The sequence below is a fragment of the Tenrec ecaudatus genome, chromosome 1 (assembly GCF_050624435.1).
Source record: "Tenrec ecaudatus isolate mTenEca1 chromosome 1, mTenEca1.hap1, whole genome shotgun sequence".
Classification (NCBI taxonomy): domain Eukaryota; kingdom Metazoa; phylum Chordata; class Mammalia; order Afrosoricida; family Tenrecidae; genus Tenrec; species Tenrec ecaudatus.
This window is the reverse complement of record NC_134530.1, coordinates 96,499,142-96,518,661: the sequence shown is the minus strand read 5'-3', so window position 1 is coordinate 96,518,661 and position 19,520 is coordinate 96,499,142.

Genomic DNA, 19,520 nt, shown 5'->3' with positions numbered 1-19,520 from the left:
CACTCACACCACAAGGTCAGGACTTTGAAACCACCATGCTCTCAGAACCCCACAAGGGCGATTCTACATACAGAGCTGCTGAGTTAGAATCTGCTCAATGACTATGAGCTGTTTTGTTTGTTTTAAGGCAAACATTAAAAATATTTATTGAGCATCTTCTACCTTGTTGCAGATAAATCAAATGACATTGCATTGGGCAACTCTAATGGAAAAGACTTTTTTTAAGCTTAAAAAGGCAAATGTGTCAGAATATGGCATGCCTGATACAAATCATATTATTAATCACCTCATATATTTGTGAAAGCTGAACAATCAATTCACAGAAGAACTGATACACTTGAATTATGGTATTGACAAAGAATATGGATTGCCAGGGGAATATACAAATGTGTCTTGCTGGAAGCACAGCCGGAATGCTCCATAGAAGCGAGGATGGAGAGACTCTCACGGACTTTGGACCTGTCAGCAAGGGAATCCAGGCCCTGGATCGCCAGCCTCACTGCCATCGAGTGTATGCTGCCTCAGAGCAGGCCTGTGGGGCGGGGGAAGACAGCACCTAGAAGTTTCCAAGACTCTAACTGTTCAGGGGAGTAGAAAGTCCAAGGAGCACATGGGTGTTTCAAGCTGCCAACCTTGTGGATAGCAGCCCAATACAGAACCACTAAACACTAAGGTTATGTTAGATCTTTCTGGAGCTAGATCTATACCTCGGTCCTTAGCCCCGCACCAGAAAGAATTCACACCGAAGCCTGGTTCGTGATCCAAATGAGTTTTATGCGAGTTAGAAGTTTCAGGTTTACACGGCACCCATAGGACTCCTCCCGACCATGCAGCCTGGCACAAGCTGCTCGCGTCATGCAGAAAAAGTGCTGCTTGACTCTGGGCTCCTGCCTTTTCAAGGATTCCACAGGGAGGTGTGGTGGATGACCCCTGATCGACCCCATTGGCTGAACTGAATTCACCTGGCCCAGGTGGGCCAATTCAGGTGGCCTACTTGGGCCAATCCAGGTTCAGCACCCACCCATGCCTACTAGCGGGAAACCTGAACCTCTGATCATGTGCAGTGCACCACTCCTTTGTTCCCGCGGCTTGGCTCTCTGGGCATGCGTTAATGGACGTTTTCTAGCCCTGCGCTAGTCTACCTAACAGTTACTTGGTAGGTGGTCAGTAAAAAGGAGGAAGACCCTCAACGAAATTGCTGCCAGGACGAGCTCAAACATAACGAAGGTGCTAATCGTGCAGGAAAGGCATTCTGTGCTCTGCTGTACACAGGGTCATGGCGGGCGGCAGCCCAACAACACATGCTGCAGATCGTGCGCCCGATGCAGATAGTCTCAGCCTGACAAGGTATTTCAGTTACGACAGACCGCGTGCAGCTGTCTAGTTTCACAAACTGGTTTCAAGGCATATAAGACAGACGCAAGCTGCTGTTTTCAGGAAATGCAGCTGAACTTAACTTAAACTCTTTTCATGTTTACCATTCTGAAAACCCCTGAGCATTCAAAAATTGTCAGAAATAAGATGCTGGTCTTACTCTGCAAAGAAGGGCAAGGCCTGGCTGGTGATGATGTGATTCCAAGTGGGTTATGATTTTATCCCAGATGTACATGCTTACCTCTGTGAGAAGAGCAACCCGTTCAAGATTCTGCTGCTTTTAACAATGCCCCGGGAAGCCCTCTACTGTAGATGACCTATATCAAGACGTAAAACTGCTGGATCTACCTCCCAATATGTCAGCTGTAATTCAACCTATGACCGATCAACACGATCAAGGGATAGATACTACCTGGGGAAAAGACATGAGAGCCGCATCTGAGGTTCCCAACGTTGATTGCCACAGGGCAGAAATCAGGCATGCCTCCCCCCTCCATCCTTCTCACCCCCATGCACTCTATTTCTGCGGCTGAGTTCCATGAATCATTGCAGTGGCCATACACAACCCACAGACAAGGCTCGTGATTATGAGGTTAATTAGGAAAGTGAACAAGTTACAAATCAGATGAGAAATGCTCAGGACAATTTCTGCTCTTGGCACCCGCAGGCAGTATTCTCTCTGGCCTGGTGTGTCCCCTGCTCAGCCAAGACTGCCAAGAAAAGCCTATGGGAATGACAGTTCGCCATCAGCCTCAGTGTGAAGGCACTGGGCGCCAGTGCGGTGGGTCAGCAAGCGCAGCTTCCCCAATTAAGTGCTGAGAGGCACCCCGTTGCACAAGCCAGTCTCCTGTCCCTAAGCACTCAATTTGGTGGCTCTATGGGCTGGAAAGTCCAATGTGCTGCCTCATTCTATGAGGCCCGGTTCTGCTGTTACTATTCCTCTGGTACCTTAGCTGTTTCCTGGATCAAGGACGCAGGCGAGGAGCTCAGAGCCCGCGGACACACTCCATTCCTGGCTCTTTCTCTTGCGCAGTGACACACTCCCTGCTACAGCGCACTTTGTCCACAGCAGGATGGCAAGCACAATTAACCCTGTGACCAATCACTGGCAGCTGAATCACATAATCCCATTAGGAGCTTCTCTCTCCCCACCCCTTCTTATGCAGAGCCATCGGAAAACATGGGGGCTTTGGGTGGGAGCGACAAAGGCTATGGCTAGAGGAGCCATACAAAAGAACCCGCTGCACGGTACTGCATACTAATTATATTTGCTTAGGCAACAGCTAAAACAAATGAATGCTAATATTCTTAATGTAGTCGGATAAATGCTATTAACAGTACCCATCTCTATCATTAAAAGTGGGTACTTATTAGGCAGGACAGGACAATCTTCCATTCCACTGAACCACAACAGAATCGATGGCACCCAGCCACCACAACATACTGAGACTTTTACATGAACGATATACTTTGGTCCGTCAGACAGTCCTATGACATAGATACTTTTATATGCCTACTTTACGTAGAAGAAAAATTAATATTTAGAGAATTTAATGAATCAGCTTCCATTTACCAATAACAAACTTGTACCTAAGCCTAAATAGCTATGACAAGTCACTACCATCGAGTCAATGCTGGCTCGTAGCAACTGGTCAAGAGTTTCTGAAGACTAAATGTTCATGGCAGTAGGAGAGCCCAGTCTTTCTCGCGGAGCTGCTGGTACCGCTAGTTCCAAACTGCTGACCATACGGATAGCAGCCCAACACATAACCACTATGCCACCAGGGCTCCTGGTGAGGATCACAGTCACCATTTATTTAACCCAATTAAAGTGCCTCCTGAGCATTCTCAACATGATACACGTTATTATCTTAAAATACACAAAGTTAGAAGAGGGAACTCTGAGAAACGCCTAAAGCAGAGAAGCCGGAGCGTAGAGGTTAAGGGAATTGTTGAGCAAGCAGGCAGTGAAATGATTAAGGCCATTACACACTGCCACCAAGTCCATTCTGACTCAGAGACCCCATAAGGCAGAGGAGAACTGCTCCGTAGAGTTTCTGAGGCACCGTTCTGTGCAGAGTGACAGATGGAATTGAACTTCAACTTGTCAACTAACAGCCGAGCACTTAATGTCTGAGCCAGTCACCTGGACTCAGTGAGAGGATAAGAAAAATATCGAACGGTTTTGTTGTTTTTCCCTGGCCAGCACTGATGCCTCATTTAGGTGGAGGAATGTGAGTATATAACACTTCTTATTTTTGACTACAATGTCTACAGATGTTTATTTTTTTAATAAGTAATGTTCCATGTAAAGGGCATGACTAGTAACTTTACTGTAGGTGTATGCTGATATGAGACAGGCATAAACAGTTGATGGGTATATACCTTTTTTTAAAAGAAGTATATTTTATGGATCACATTCTTTAACATGATTCATTTCAGGGTGACAGAAAAATTCTCTATATTGAGTTAGATGCAGGAAACTAAAGGAGACTGTTGAGGTTCATTTTGCAGCTAAATATCCTAAATTATTGCAGTTATTATCTACCCCAAGTTTCGCAGCCACACTTCATTTAGCTGGCATGGATCACGAGTGATCTGTGCTACGTCCATCAATTTTCCAAGCACCTGAAGCTTACCCAGGGTAGTAACAACATAATTCTATTTTCATGAACTTGAAGAAAAAATAGAAATCGATTCTATTGTTATAGAAGGTACATTTGCTAACAGTTAGCCTTTCTTGATGGCCTCGGGCCATTATAACAAACTGAAGTGTTTGTGTTGCACTATAATGCAGCAGTGCTTTGGGTTGGACTTCTACCCTTCTGTACCAACACCAAGTCATGGGAATAGTTGACTACCCAATCCCGTTGATTCTAACTCAAATGGCACTACAGGCCATAGTAGGATTGTTCCATGGGGTTTCCAAGAAAGCAAACTGCCTCATCTTTCTTCCACGAAGTGGCTGGTGAGCTCTAATTGCCAGCATTTCAGTGAGCAACCCAAAGATGGCACACCACCACCAGAGTTCCTATTATGAATACCGTCTGAACATGTGGTTGGGATACTGCCTTATCTAGATGCATGTCTTCACTCTCTTACACTAAGAGTTGGATTTACACTTTAAGTAAGTCATTGACCATTATGACACTGGTCTTAGTTTCTCATTACCAAAATGTGGATAGGAATAAGCGCTAACATTAAGTACAGAATATGTGCAAGCCACTGTGTTACAGGCTTGACTCCAGAATATATCTTACAGTGGATTCAGACCGCTTGCTACCTTGGCAACATTACATAGATTACTTAATCCTCCACGCTCATTAGTAAACATAGGATCACAAAAATGTCTTCTTAAAAAGGAATAAACGAACTTTGGTTCAGATACACAATGGAATACTATGTATCACTAAAGAATATTAGGGAAACTATGAAACACCTCTTGGCATGGATGGATTTGGAGGTCATTATTCTCAGTAAATTTAGGTAACCCCAAAAGGACAGATATTGTGTGAGACCACCATTATAAAATTAAAAATTAAAGATTAAATTTACAAAAACAAAGGAACAGATGTTGACGGTTACCTGGGGCAAGAAGAAGAGGGAGAATGTTTAGCAATACCTAAAGCAGGGCTCAGTATACTTTTGAGTCAGAAGAGCCAATCCTATCCATAAGTAAAATTTTTAAATTTTTGAGAGTCATAAATAGATTTTATAAACAAGTGAAATCTCCATTATCTGAATAACAACTTATAATTACTTTTCAATTTTCCTTCAGAGTCACATGTAGTTTGCTGGTCCCTGGGCTTGAGAGGAGACCCGTGTTAATGCTGGAGAAGCAAGCGATAATATCCTATAAGAAGGAAAAGGGAGAAAGTGGGGAAGTTAAGTATTTTGGGGGTTAGATAAGTTGTTTAAGTTGTTAAATACAAAACTGATTATCAAATGTGAATTCCCACCTAATTCATAATAAAAAGTTTTTATTTTGTCTTCTTTATGTAGTTATTTAATATGTTCAATATGTTTGCTATATTTATAAGGTGCCTGGCTCCAGTAAGCATTGAACAACGACCATTATTGTTATTTTTATTATCTCAATTAATCCCTGTCCTCATTCAATGACTTCAGGAGGTAACATATGAACAAGAACCAATAATAGTACTGAAAGAAGAAATCCAAGCTGCACTGAAACATTAGCCAAAAACAAGGCTCCAGGAATTGATAGAATACCAATTGAAATGTTTCTACAAGCTGATGAAGCACTGAAAATATTATGCCAGGAAATTTAGAAGACAGCTACTTATCTAACTGACTGGAACAGATCCATATTTGTACTCATTCCAAAGAAAGATGACCTAACAGAATGTGTAACTTATAGAACAATATCATTGATATCGTATGAATGTACACTTTGCAGAAGAACATCCAACAATGGTTGCTGCAGTACATTGACAGGGAGCTGCCAGAGATCCATGCTGGATTCACAAGAGGACTTAGAATGACAGATATCATTACTGATGTCAGATGGATCTTGGCTGAAATTAGAGAACAATGGCAAGACTTTTCATTATGTTTCATTGACTGCAAAAGTATGTGACTGGGTGGATATAACAAATCATGCATAATCTTTAGAAAAATGAGAAATTCAGAACACCTAGTTGTGCTCATGCAGAACCTATCCATACACCAAGAAGCAGAGGTGAGAACAGAACAAGGGAAAACTGTGTGGTTTAAATACAAGAAAAGTGTGTATCACAATTTTCACTTCTCACCATACTTATTCAATTTGTATGCTGAGAAAATAATCAGAGGAACTGGAGTATATGAAAAAAGAATGTGGTGTCAGGATTGGAGAAAGGCTTATTAACTTTTGATATGCAGATGACACAACCTCACTTTCTGGCTTAAATCACTTGCTGATGAAGATCAAGGATTGTAGCCTTCAGCAGTGATTACAAGTCAAAGTAAAGGAAACCAAAAATCCTCATAACTGGACCGATATGTTGCATCACGATAAACGAAGAAAAGACTATAGTGGTCAAGGATTTCATCTTACTTGGAAGCACAATCAGTGCTCAGGGAAGCTATAGTGAAGAGGTCAAACAACACATTGGTAAATCTGCTGCTCAAAACCTGTTCAGTGTTGAAAATCAAGGATCTTACTTCGAGGACCCAAGCAAACCTGACCCAAGCTACGATATTTTTTAATCATTTTATTGGGAGCTCGTACAATTCTAATCACAATCCATACATGCATCCATTGTGTCAAGAACATATGTGCATTTGTTGCCATCATCATTCTCAAAACATTTGCCTTCTACTGGAGCCCTTAATATCTGCTGCTCATTTTCCCCCCTCCCTCCTCACTCCCCCCTACCTCATGAACCTTTCGTCATTCATAAATTGTTATTTTGTCATATATTACACTGTCTGACGTGTTCCCCCCGCCCCGCCTTCTTCTCTGCTGTCCCTCCCCCAGGGAGGAGGCTATACGTAGATTCCTGTAATCAGTTCCCCCTTTCTACTCCACATTCTCTCCACCCTCCAGGCATTGCCACTCTCACCACTGGTCCTGAAGGAGTCATCTGTCCTGGGTTCCCTGTGTTTCCAGTTGCTCTCTGTACCTATGTGCATCCTCTGGTCTAGCCAGATTTGTAAGGTAGAATTGGGATCATAATAGTTGGGGGGAGGAAGCATTTAAGAACTAGAGGAAAGTTATATGTTTCATCGTTGCTACCCTGTACACTGACTGGTTCATCTCCTCCCCACAACCCTTCAGTAAGGGGGTGTCCAGTTGGCTACCAATGGGCTTTGAGTCTCCACTCTGCACTTACCCACCTTTACAATGATATGATTTTTTTTTTGTTCCTTGATGCTTGATACCTGATCCCTTTGACAGCTCACGGACACACAGGCTGGTGTGTTTCTTCCATGTGGGCTTTGTTGCTTCTGAACTAGATGGCCACTTGTTTATCTTCGAGACTTTAAGACCCCAGATGCTATATCTTTTGATAGCCAGACACCATCAGCTTTCTTTACCACATTTGCTTATGCACATGTTTGTCTTCATTGATCGTATTACGGAGGTGGGCACCCATTGATATGATTTTTAATTTTTTGATGTCTGATAACTGGTCTCTTCTGAACCCTGTGGTCAGACAGGCTGGTGTGCTTCTTCCATGAGGGCTTTGATGCTTCTCAGCTAAATGGCCACTTGTTTAGCTTCAAGCCTTTAAGACCCCAGATGCTATGATATTTTCAATTCACATAGGCACATGAAAGGTAGACATTGACTTAGGAAGATCAAAGAAAAATCAACGCCTTTAAGCTAAGGAATTGATAAAGAATATTGAAAGTACCATGGACTACCAAAAGAACGAAGAGCTCTGTCTTGGAATAAGTATACTCAGAAAGCTCCTTGGTGGCAAGAATGACAAGACTTCAGCTCATGTGCTTTGGATAGGTTCTCAGGAAAGACCAATAACTGCAGAAAGACATCATGCTTGGCAAAATGGAGGGGCAGGGGGAAAGAGGAAGGCCCTCCACAAGGTATTTTGACACATTGGCTGCAATAATGGGCTCAAACATGAGAACAATTATGAGGATGGCACAGGACTGGGCATGTTTTCTTCTGTTGTACAAGCCAGTGGCACCTAACAACAAAAATCAAACCTCTTAGCAAGCCTGAGAATTAGGTAATGTAATTCTTCATTCTGCAGGTGAGGAAACTAAGGCTTGTGGTTGTTCCTTGCTGTTGATGTGAGTCTGACCCGTGGTACGTTTATGAATTACAACAACAACAACAATAATGTTGCCTGGTACTGTGCCACCTTCATGATCCTTTGTTTGTTTGAGAGTGTTTTGTTAATCTCTCTCGTTGATGAGGCCCTCATTTAGTTTATTTCTGCTATACTATAATGCCTCCTTTTAGACTTTCCTGGTGTCTTGTTCAACCTAAATCTCACCATCTCCACTTATCAAGAATTTTCTGGTTGCACCTATTCTATGATTGGTTGGTTTATTCATCTGGAATTCACAGTGCATTCAATATTCTTAGCCAACATCACACTTCCAGTATATCAACTCTTTTATTCTTCGACTAAGACCTTAAATAACTAGTGAGGATCACATGATGTCTAAGTAAATCCTGACTCCAGATCCAAAGATGTAAACACAGTCACCTCGCGTTTCTTTGGATGTGTGCTGCTCACACATCATCGCAAGTCAGTGATGCCCCCTTAAGGTATTCAGTGTGATCTGCACAATTCTGTGAAGCAGCCGTGCTACTAAGATAGGTCACCCGTCTGTTTTATATATTTTTGAAGGTTAAGTACAATACTATATGAAGACACCTATTATACTTTCCTGCACAGAGCCTCTCAGCAAATGATAATTGCAAGTCACCCCTACATTCTTCAATTTTTTAGTCCTTTTGACTGCATCCCTCAGACCCTAAAGAAAAATTAAGTGGGAAGCTTTTCTATTCAAGCATTAATTCTGAGCTACTTTCTGACATTAAGAATACACTTGTACTTTTTCTAAGAAATATCCACGGAATTTGTGACAGATCTTGTAGTTTAAATATGTCTGATAACTTCTAATATGGTACACAATCATACCCCAACACCCAATGGCACCTACTATGTGCTTTTGTAATTTCTTTCCCTTGAATGTGGATTAAACCTAGTAACTTAATTCTAATGAATAGAATATTGCAAAAGTGATGGAATGTCAATTCTGCAATTAGGTTATAATAAAAGATAGTGGTTTCCCTCTCTTATCTTCTCCTTTTCTTGCTCTGCTGGAAGCCAGCTGCCAGGTTGTGGGCAGAACTACAAGGAGCTTCCTAGGGGTAAAAAATCAAGGTAGCCCCCAGAAAATGGCAACAAGAACCTAAGGCCCTCAGGCCAACAACTCACAAGAAACTGAATCCTGCTAGCAACTTTATTTATGAGCCTGGAAATAGATAAACCTCCATTAAGTCTAGTGATGTTCTAAGTATGAGCATAGCCTTTTAAGAGACTCTGAATGAGAGTACCTAGTTCAGGAGGTTCATAACCAACATAAGTTGTAAAATAATGCCTTCTGTTTTAAGCCACTAAAATAAGTCTGTGAAGTAATTTGTTACATTGCAACAGAAAAGCAATACACTGAGGCATTGTGGTAGTTAGATTTTGTGACAGGTAGGTTTATTGTGCCAATATAGCCAATAGGAACATGTGGGATGAATAAGGTCATAGTTTGATTGGAGGGCAAAGAGAGATAAATGGCTCGGCAAGCCCTGTCTCTCTCTCTCTTGCTCTCTGGTGATCAGACTAGTATGCAGCTGCCAGTTCTCTGCCTCAACGTGTGAGCTACACTACCTGTGGGACTGCAATCCGTGGATCCTGTTGCTAGAGCTCGGGGTGCCTTTGAGACCTGCTTTGCCATGCTGCTGGTGTATACATCACTTGAGCTTGGGACTGTCAGATCCTGTCATCTTGCTGACTGTTGATGACCCACCCTACTGTCTGCTGCCTGTGGCAGGACTGCCTGCATTGTCCTATGGAAGACACAGCTGTCTGCTTCCTTGACCTTGAGTTGAAGGACTTTCAGTATATTAACTCTTCCACAGAAATGAGTTGAACTGAGCCCTCTGTACTGCTGTGTGGACTAATTAGCTCTCATATTCCTTCGTGTTGTATCTATCTATCTATGTATCTATCTATCTACACATATAATCATAAGTGTCCTGGTTTTGTTTCTCTAGAGAATTCTGTATAACATAGATTTTATGTCAACTTGAAGATGCGTGAATGTGGAGGGGTGCAATCCAATCTATCAATGAAGGTACAGTCTGCTAATGCCTCCTTGGGGGTGTGGCCTTATTATTAGGAGGGAAACTAAGAATCTGCCTCACTACTTTTCTGCCTGCTGCCATAGCCCCGTATGGGCTGCCTGATCATAAGAGCTGTTGGTACCCTGTCCTGTTTCTCCCAACCTTACATCCAGGAGACTGCACCTACCAGCCTGGGATCTTCCTGCTTCACTTTTTTTCCATCACCAGCCTGCAGCTATAGGAGTCTGAAGAAGGCCCTGGATTGCATTGGACTTGCGGACTAGAGTTGGACTGGGCAGGGATGTCATTTTTTGTTATGAGATTACTTGTGATGTAAAGTTTTTCTTAGGCGTACATGAGTGTCATTGGATTTCTTTCTCTAGACAACCCAGACCAACACAGGCATTTTCTGATTAATTTCAAATTCCTGTTTGCATTTTATATGGTTGACCAAGACTGTCCCACTAAAATTGGTACCAGCAAAAATCTCCACAAAACATTTGTTATATGAGACCTTCATTTGTTGACACAAATGCACACACCCATTTTGTGCCCTGTCCTGTTAGATTGTGAGCTCCTTGAGGGCAGAGACTATTATCTTTAACCCTTATTTTCCAGAAGAGGAGTTGTTCAATATTTAAAATGCCTGAAGGAAATTAACTGGATTAAAAGCAAATATAAAGATATAAAGGCTTAAGAACAGAAATAATGGAGAGAATGAGGGAGGTTTATAATCAAGGAAGGCATATCAACATCCTTGAAAAAAAAAAACAATCTTGAATGATGATAAGGTATGAAATGTCATAGTACCCTGAAGTCTTTCTTACTAATGCAAGAATTAAACCGTTTGAAAAGTATTAGCACATGTGTGAGAACTACTGGAAAACAAATCCACCCTAATTTGAGAAAGAAAAGCCAAAAAAAAATAAAAGGCCAAACTCACTGCCATCAAATCAATGCCAACGCTACAGAACAGGGTGAAACTACCCTTGTGCGTTTCCAAGACTGTAAGTCTTTAACCTGTAGAAACCCCCATCTTTCTCCCATGGAGCAACTGGTGGTTTTGAACTGCTGACGTTTTAGTTAGCAATCCAGTTCTTAACCAGTAGGCCATCAAGGCTCCCATGAGAATGACTCTAGAGCAAAGTGCTGACAACCAAACCTCTCTCTAGAGCTCCCTGGCCTCAAGAAGGAGAGCCTAGGACCTGAATATCACAATAAATTCCAGCTCCAGGATGAGCATGACAGAAAGAAAAGGAAAAAAAACTATACAATGTCTCATAAGCAGAACTTTAAATGATTAATATTAAATACAGTAACAAAACTGATATTTTCCCTTTTCACAGATCTTATATCTGCCCCATCCCTAAAGTTATATATTTGGAGATGTCATTTGAATTGAACTAAAGTAAATGAGAGTGCTGTTCCAGGAACATTTGAATCTCTAGATTATTCTGGATAACATTCTTCTGCTTAATGTGCTCTAGATAGAAAATCTCCTTAAAAGCCTTAAAATGAAAACGTTAAGCAATTGTTAATGATTAATTCTCTAGGATTTTGCATTTACAAGTATAAAGATAAGTCATTCTTTACTATGGCTGTCATTAATTTTTTAAGTCCTACACATGTCTTCATAGCAATGTATATTTAAATTCTATTCCCTCTGACTTACTTCTTTGGTATTTTATTCAACTGCCATAATAAGATTTGGTCTCATCAAAAATAGAAAACATAATACTTCTCATTGTAAAACATACATATGGTAAAGTATGGAATAGAATTTTTTAGTGATGTGTACTTGGATAAGCTGAAATACAATATGTTCTACTAACTATGATTCAAAGAGATAATAAAGTCATGAAACTAAGCAACTGGGTAATTGAGTAACAGAAAAGAACTTGCTATGAGGGAAATATTTAGTAATCTCGTTTATTTTGTTTTACGATATTAATCATAAACTATGATTACTTATTGCTATATATTAATAATAGAAGATCTCCTGGTAATAGAAGCTACATCAATTCAGGCCTTTGTAATGAGTCCTAATGGCTTCCACTTGACTGTAGAATAGACAAATATTCTTAGATTATTCTCAAAAATTGGTCATCCTCATAGAAGCCAATGCTACCCAACTGTATTTCTTTTCTAAAACTGCTCCAAAGCACCACTGTGCCACAAATATGCCTGGAGAACTTCCACCTTTATTTACTGTACGTGAGATCACCATCTACACTCTGCTTAACGAGATTGAATCATTACATTTTTAATATTTTTTTCTTTGATCATTTTATTGGGAGCTCTTACAGCTCTTATAACAATCCGTACATCCATTGTGTCAAGCACATTTTGTACATATGTCACCATCATCCTTTTCAAAACATTTTCTTTCTACTTGAGTCCTTGGTATCAGCTCCTCATTTTTTCCTCCCCTCCCTCCTCCCCCATGAAACCTTGATAAATTATAAATTAATATTATTTTCTTATCTTACACTATCCACTGTCTCCCTTCATCCATGTTTCTGTTGTTCGTCATTCTGGGATGGGGGTGTCATAAGTCTATTTTTGCAATTGAGTCCCTCTTTTTCCTCCCCACCCCCACGCCCGCACCTACCCCTACCCTCATGGTACTGCTACTCCCATTATTGTTCCTGGGGGGTGGGGTTATCTGTTATGGATTCCGTGTGTTAAGAGTTCTTATCTATACCAGTGTACAGTTTTGGTCTAGCCAGATTTGTAAGATAGAACTAGGGTCATGATAGTGGGAGCAACCAAACATTTCTATAGTGGCTATGGCATTTTATATTCCCACAGCAATAGACAATGGTTCCAGTTTTCTAGCATCCTTGATAACATTTTATTAGGACCTAATCCAGACATCATACCATTCCATAGTTCAATCACACCAACAGTGTTGTACAATCACTGCAATGTTTTGGGGGTTGGGGTTTTTTTGTGTTTTTTTAGATCATTTCATGGGAGGCTCTTATAACAATCCATACATCAACTATATCAAGCATATATGCACATATGTTGCCATCATTATTTTCTCGATATTTACTTTCTACTTGAACCCTTAGTATCAGCTCCTCATTTTTATCTTCCGTCCCCCACCCTCATGACCCCTTGATAAATTATTATTATTTTCATACTTTATACCTAATGCTTCTCCCTTGCCCCACAGTTTCTTACCCATTGCTCTTACCAAATTCCTCCTACCTTCCTGGTATCACTACTCCCATTTCTGTTCCTCAGAGGTTTATCTGGCCTGGATTCCGTGTGTCCTTGGGACCCTTCTGCGAAGAGATGTCCCATTGTATACAGATGGGTTTTGGGTCTCCTCTGAGCCCCCTCATTCTCAACAATATATTTGCTTGTTTGGGGTCTTCTGATGCTTGTTACCTGATCCTGTCAACACCACATTATCACACAAGTTGGTGTGTTTCTTCCACGTGGGCTTGTTGCTTTTCTGCGAGATGGACACTTGTTTAACATCAAGCCTTTGAGACCCCAGATGCTATATCTTTTTATAGCCTGGCACCATCAGCTTCCTTCACCACATTTGCTTGTGCACCCATTTGGTCTTCACCGATCATGCTGGGAAGGTGAGCAACAAAGAATGCCAGGTTGTCAGGACAAAATATTCCTGCATTGAGGGAAGGCTAGAGCAGAGGTCCAAATGCCATCCACTACCTCTATGTATTTCCATATAAATTTACCAATAATTATATATGCCAAAAGTATATATGCCAATTATTCTATTTTATGAATTAATATATATTTACATAAGCACACACCTATGTTTATAACTCCATCCATAGATTTGCTCCCTAGCTCTTTCCTCTGTTTCCTTTACCTTCCTCCTGTCCCACCATCAGGGTCACCCTTCTTCTGCCTTAGTAATTCCACTCAGCTAAATTGCTTTGCGGCAACACCCCCAGGATCTATATGTTGTCCACATTGTTGATTTTAATTCCCTAGTTGTTCCTCTGGCTGTGGCATTGCTTTCTCTCCGTTCCCTTCTACCTGAAACCCTCCAGAATCTTGAGTTGTGTTACTTTCTGCTCTGGCTTGCTTCCCATGCCTAACTTATATAGGTTAGTAAACCAACAATAACATAGACAATACAAAAAGAAAATAAAAATAGAATATATATAAATAACTAGCCCCCCAAAAAGCATAAATAACTCCAGGTCTGTTCACTGACCTTTATGACTATCTCCCCACTAGTCCTGATGGGTTCTGGGAACTCCCCCTCCTAGTCTGAAGTCTATTTTGGGTGGCTCCTCAAGGGGCATTGTGGCTTGGCTTTGCTCCCATTGCTGATCTGTATGCTCCCTTCTTAGTTCTCCCCATCATGGGGGTTCAGCCTGGACTCACTCCGCGCCATGTGGCCCCAGTATTGTTCTGTGTCGTGTTATGCCCCAGCGAGGGAACATCATATCTCAAACTGTTTTCGGCCCTACAGTCCTCTTTGTGCCTTAGCTGCTCCATGCAGTGATGTCATACTCCAGGGTTGGTGTGCCAATATGAGATCTAGAGGATCACTCTCTTTTTTCCCTTCTTGGTTTACTTCCATGTGGTCATGGAAGGCTGGCCCCTCTCCACAACCTCTAAGATTAGTATTGTCCTCTGTAGCACATACTTCAAGGGAGGGGGTAAAATTGGCTCTGATTGAGGCTGGCACTGTAGCCCACTCTGTTCATGGGTGTTTCCGTGTAGTTACGTTGTCCTCAAGGTTTGGTGTGCTGTGGTGGGGTCTGCATGCACACTCCCAATTCTGTGGAGACATAGCCAATACTCTCCCCCTGAGTGGGTTAGTGCCCTGCTCCCCTAGTGCCATCTTCTCCCCTTTCATCCATCTTTACTCCCTCCCTCTTTACCCCTTCCCCCCACTTTGTGCTGAAATGACATGTATATCTTGGGTTTGGTCCAACTGCTTGTATCTCAACCCATATAGTGTGAGATGTGAATTTTCTTCCTTACCTACTGTGTTGGTTATATTTACCTCAATGGACTCATGTTGTTCTTTAGTGATTGGCTAACTTTATTGAGCATAATTTCCTCTGAGTCTTCCCATGACACCATGTGTTTCATGTGATCATCCGTACTTTTTAGTGATGCATAGTACTCCATTGTGTGTATGTGCCAGAGTTTTCTAATCCACTCCTATAGATGGAAGTTTAGGTTGTTTCCAATTCTTTGCAATTGTGAATTTCATTACAAAAAACAATGTAGTGCAGACAACAGGTCATGGTCTATTTCTTACTTCTTCTGGGTATATGCCCAGTAGAGGGATTACTGGGTCATAAATTAACTCAATTTCCATTAGCTGTAAATATTGACAGATTGCTTCCCACAGACACTGTGTGTAACTACACGATGACCAGCAGTGGAGAAGAGTTCCTATCTTATCACATCCCCTCAACATTTGTTGCTCTCTGATTTTCTGACTTGGGGAATCCTGAAGGATGTTAGGTGGTATCTCATGGTTGTTTTAATTTGCATTTCTCTGGTGGCTATTGATCAGGAGCATTTTTGTCATATGTTTATTGACCACTCAGGTCTCCTGCCTTGTAAAATTTCTGTTCAGGTCTTTTGCCCACTTCCTCAGGGGGTTAACTCTTTTCTTCCTTTGGAAAGCTAAGAGGGTATTGTAGATTTTAGTAATAAGTCCTTTGTCTGTTGTGTCATTGCTTAAAAGTCCTCTCCCAGTCTGTGGGTTCTCTTGTTACTCTCCTGGTGTTTTATCCTTAGTATATCCCACTTGTAATTTCAGTTTCACCTGTGTCTGTACACTTCCCTACTGCAGTTAGTCATTGTATTCCCTGAGCCAAGGTTCTTAGGTTTGTCCTGCTACCTTTATTGATGATCCTGCTGATTTGGGGGTTTACATCTAGGTCTGTGACCCACCTTGAGTTTGTTCTTGTGCATGGAGTGAAGTAAGGGTCTTGTTTCATTTTTCTACATTTTTCCAACACCCCTTGTTAAGAGGGCATCCGACTCCCACTTGATGCTTTTTGTGCCCTTGTCAAAGATCAGTTTCACATATGCTGATTGTTTTATTTCTGGGTTTTCGATTCGTTTCCATTGGTCTGAGTATGTGTCATTATTCCAGTACCATGCTGTTTTGACCACTGTGGTTGTGTAGTAGGTGTTAACGTTAGGTAACGCAAGCACAGCCCTCTGCCTTTGTCCTCCTTCTTGAGGAGTTCTCCGCTAATTCTGGGTTTCTTCTCTCTTCATATGAAATTGGTGGTCAGTTTTTCAGTTCTTTGAAGAGGGCTGTCAGTATTTGAATCAGAATAGCATTAAGCTTATATTGTGTCTTGGGTAAGATTGACATTTTTACTCTATTGAGTATTCTTCTCCATGAACATGGTATATTCTTCCATTTGTAGAGGTCACTTTGGGTTTCCTATACGAGGGTTGTGTAGTTTTCCTTGTACATGTCTTTTGGGATTTTTTGTTAGATATATCGCTAGATATTTCATTATTTCATGGCTATTGTGAAGAGTACTGTCTTCTTGATCTCCTATTCTGTGGTATTCTCCAATGTATATAGCAAACCAATCAACTTTTGCTTATTAATCTTGCATCCTGCCACTCTTCACATTCCTCTATTTCTGGCATTTCTTCTGTTATGGAGCTTTGGGAATTTTCAATATATAGAGTCATGTCATCTGTAAATAGCAATAGTTTCAGCTCCTCCTCTCCTAGCTGGATACATTTAATATCCTTTCACTGCCTTATGCTGTTATCTATGACCTCCAGTATAATGTTGAAAAAAAAAAAAAGAGGACCTGATGCAAGGGGCTTAAGTGGAGAGCAAATGCCTTGAGAATGATTGGGGCAGGGAATGTATGGATGTGCTTTATACAATTGATGTATGTATATATATGAACTGTGAAAAGAATTGTATGAGCCCCAATAAATTGTTAAAATTAAAAAAAATTTAAAAAAAAAAAAAGTATGGACAAGGGGCATCCTTGTGTGGTCCCCTTTTTCAGTGCAATTCTTTATATCTTTTCTCCATTGATTATGATGGCTGTTGGCTTTTCATATATAGCGATTATTAATTTGAGGAATTTTACTTCCATTCCTATCTTCTTGAATATCTTCAATAAAATGGGTGGTGGATGTTGTCAAATGCTTTCTTTGCATCTATGATATTATCATGTGATTCTTATCCTTTTTCTTATCAGTGTAGCAAATAACATTGATGGATTTTCAAATGTTGAACCATCCTGTATCCCTGGAATGAATCCCACCCGATCATGACACATGATGTTTCATATACTTTTGTATTCTATTGGCCAATATTTTGTTAAGGAATTTTGCATCTGTGTTCATTAGAGATATTGGTCTGTAGTTAGTTCTCCATTCCTGTGGGATCCCAGCCTTGTTTGGGTATTAAAGTTACACTAACATCGTAGAATGAGTTTGGGAGTTTGCTGCTTTTTTTCTATGCTCTAGGATAATTTGTGAAGGATCAGTATCAGCGATTCCCTGAATGCTTGGTAAAATTCTCCTGTGAAGCTGTCTGGTCTGAGAGCTTTTTTTCTTTGATAGTATCTTGATAACCATAAATATTTCTTCTTTTGCTATGGGTCTGTTGAGGTTCTTGACCTCTCCAGAGGTCTAGAGAGGGATTCTTGACATGTACAATAATTTAGGGACCGATTGTTTTTCCAAGTATTTGCCCATGTCTTCCACATGGTTGAATTCATTAGAATACAGAATTTCATAGTACTTTGTGATTATCCTTTTATTCTCTTTGAGTTCCATTGTGATTTCCCTGGTTTCATTCCTAATCCTGGCTATTGATGATTGCTCCTTCTTTTCCTTGGTTAGGTTTGCCAGTGGTCTGTTGATTTTGTTGATCCTTTCAAAGAACCAGCTTTTTGCTGCATTGATTGTGTTGTCTTGTTCTCTTGTTCTCCCACTCATTTAACTCTACCATCATTTGTATTATTTCTATTATTTTGTTTCTGGAGAGGTTGTTCTGTTGACTTTGTTTTACTTGCTGGAGGTTGTATGATAGCATATCAGTTATAGGTCTCTCTTCTTTTTTCATAAATGCTTTAATTGCTTTCAAATTTCTTCTGATAACTGTTTTTGCTGTATCCCATAAGTTTGGTACGTTGTATTCATTTCTAGAAACTTCCTAATTTCCTCTCTAATCTGAACTAGTACCCATTTGTTTCCCAGAAGATCTTTATTCATCCGCCAATTGTTTGCCCTTGTTTTTCTGGTCATCCTTTTGTTGATATCCAGCATATGATGTGGTGGTCTGAGAGGGACATCTGAGTAATCTCTATGTGTTTGAATTTACTCCGGCTCAACATGTATCTCAGAATGTGGTCTATTTTCGAAATGAGGTATGTGCACTTGATAAGAATGTGAATTTGGTTGGAAAGCTCTATAAATCAGGTCCAGTTACCTAATTGTAGTGTTTAGCTCTGTAGCCTCCTTGATGAACTTCTTTCCAGTGATCCTTCTTTCTCTGAGAGCAGTGTATTAAAGTCACCTACTTTGATTGTTGAGTCTGTGATTTCTTGTTTCATCTTTTTTATAGTTTGTTTGACAAATTTCATGGGTCTCTCATTAGGTTTGTAGATATTTATTATGCTCCCTGGATCCTGGTCTACTGATCCTTTGAGCATTATATAATGCCCATCTAAATATCTTGTTAGGTTTTATACCTTGAGGTCAATTTTGTCGGAGATTAGAATTAAAACCCCTGTTTTTAAACTGCCATTTGCTTGGTATATTTTCCACCAGCCTTTTATTTTAAGTCTATTTTTGTCTGTAAGTTTAAGATGTGTCTCTTGGAGTTAACAGATTGCTGGGTTATGTTTTCTGAGCCAGTTGTCTAGCCTTTGTCTTTTAATAGGCTAGGTGAGGCTGTTGTCCTTCAGAGTTATTATCACCATCTGTGGATTCATTGTGTCATCTTCTAACATTTGTCTTGGGCATTTTCCTATCTCCCTTCATATCAATGTGCTGTGTTTATGTAGGAAACTTCATTCTTACCTTCTTTTCCCTCTGAGGCAATGTTATCTTGGTAATTGTTTTCAGTTTTGACTTCTGGATGGAGTTGTGCTATATGGAGGTCTGCTTGTTCTTGACATTGTGAGTTGGCAAAGATTTTCTGAAGGGTTGGATGTCTTATGGTGTATTCTTTGAGATTTTCCTTGTCCTGGATGACTCACCTCGCCATCTAGCTTAATAATTGTGTGGCGAGGTAGAGGATTCTTAGGTTGACATTATTTTTTCTTTCAACTTTCAGAAGATGTCATTCCACTACCTCCTCCTCTTCAATGTATCT